The sequence below is a fragment of the Camellia sinensis genome, chromosome 2 (assembly GCF_055761805.1).
Source record: "Camellia sinensis isolate YWXY chromosome 2, ASM5576180v1, whole genome shotgun sequence".
Lineage (NCBI taxonomy): Eukaryota > Viridiplantae > Streptophyta > Magnoliopsida > Ericales > Theaceae > Camellia > Camellia sinensis.
In genome coordinates, this window is record NC_138962.1 from 20813776 (window position 1) to 20815717 (window position 1942).

Genomic DNA, 1942 nt, shown 5'->3' on the forward strand with positions numbered 1-1942 from the left:
AGGACACGAGTGAAATAGTTTCGACACATTTGTGAATGTGCTAATGTCTTTGTTACCTTTATTAGGATGTTAGGACGAGGACATGGTGGTAGGCGTGGTAGGCTTAGGAGGCAGGAGATGCCTATACCGGATGATATTCTGGCATAGGAGGAGGGAGTTGGTTAGGCCAACGTGGACGAGCTAGTAGGTCGGCAGGCCATGGGCGCCTTAGCCCGCGAGATGGCAGGAGCATTAAGGAAATCCATGGACATTCTTAGGACTAAGAATCAAGTCCAGGCCCATGTAGCTGAGGCAGGGCCGTCATTTCTGAAGAGGGAGTTTTTCTGGTCGAATCCGGACAAGTTTGTGGGTGATCCAAAAGAGCCACTGAAGGCTGATGAGTGGCTAGAGCAGATGACGAAGATGTTTAAGATGCTAGGCATCGAAGACGGAGGTTTACGAGTAACCTTGGCATCCATCTAGTTGATAGGAGACGCGAATCAGTGGTGGAAGTTTGTACGAGGGCGCATTGGAGGGACTTGGGAGGCTTTTGTTAATGCCTTTTAGGAGAAGTTCTTGCCTTCCACTGTTAGGGAGAAGTTGAGGGACCAATTATGTCGACTCAAGCAGCTGAATACACCTTTACTAGTTTATCGAGGTTCACACCTGAGTTGGTGGCGTCTGAGGAACGCCGTTGTCTTGAGTTTGAGAAGAAGTTGAGGACCGGACTCATGTTTTGAGTGGCCAGGTCCATGATTAGGGAGTATGGGCACCTTGTGCAGGCTACAGCCCATCTTGAGACCATTATGCAGACGGAGGAGGAAAGGATGAAGGACTCCAAGAAGAGTTAGGAAGGCCAGGGGAACTGTAAGAGGCAGAGGGGTTCTAACCCTCAGTAGTCCCAGGGAGCACTTGCTAGATCTACCTTTCCAGTACCGAGTCCAGGTTCTAGGAGAGGCGGACAGGGAGACATCACTTGTTACAAATGTGGTCAGCTGGGCCACAAGTCTCCAGCTTGCCCTCAGAAGGGAGGAGGGCAGAGAGCAGCTTCTTCTTCGGCTCGTTTTCAGAGCCAGAGTCAAGGCAAAGGCCAGCTGCTCACTTGTTATCAATGTGGGTAGGGCGGGCACCTAAGGAGGTTTTTCCCATAGTTGAGTGGCACATCTGGTGCATCTGGTTTGAGATAGACACAGAATTTTCAGCCAGCTTAGTAAGTTCAGGCCTCGAGGGCCAATCAGAGAGCCTTTTCGGCTCAGTCGGTGCAACAGTCTTATGCTCCGAGAGGTGCGCAGATGGATCAGAGACCTACAGGGCGTGTGTATGCTGTTACAGTGCCAGACCTTGTATCGGCTCTGTCTGTTGTGAGAGGTACCTTTTTGTTTTGCAACTCGGTTGCTAATGTGTTGATTAATACGGGCGCATCCCATTCTTTTTATATCTTCTTCTTTTGCATTTGTTTTGGGATTGGAGTTGGCACAGTTAGCATCCCATATTTGTGTTGTGTCACCCATTGGGGGTGAGTTGGTTTTGAAACAGGGGTGTCGGGGCTGTGATATAGAGGTCGTTGATCGTCGGCTTCCCTTTCTTTTTGTGGTGATGGATATGTCAGGGTTTGATGTGATTTTGGGTATGGACTGGTTATCGTCATACCGGGCTGTTATACACTGTTACCGCCAGAGGGTTACTGTATGTACCTTGAGCGAGGATTCTTTTCATTTCTTGGGGGATTGGGTTAGTAATGTCTTACCACCGGTGTATGATCCGCGAGGGCGGAGTGAGCTTAGTTGTCTTCTCGCTAGCTATATGAGTAGTGAGTGTGATGAGACCCGGACTGAGTTGCCCAGAGTGGTTTGTGAGTACTCAGACGTCTCCTGAGGACCTTGTTAGTTTACTACCCCATCGAGAGATCGAGTTCTCTATTGACTTAGTGCCTAACACGGCACTAATTTCCATGGCACCGTAT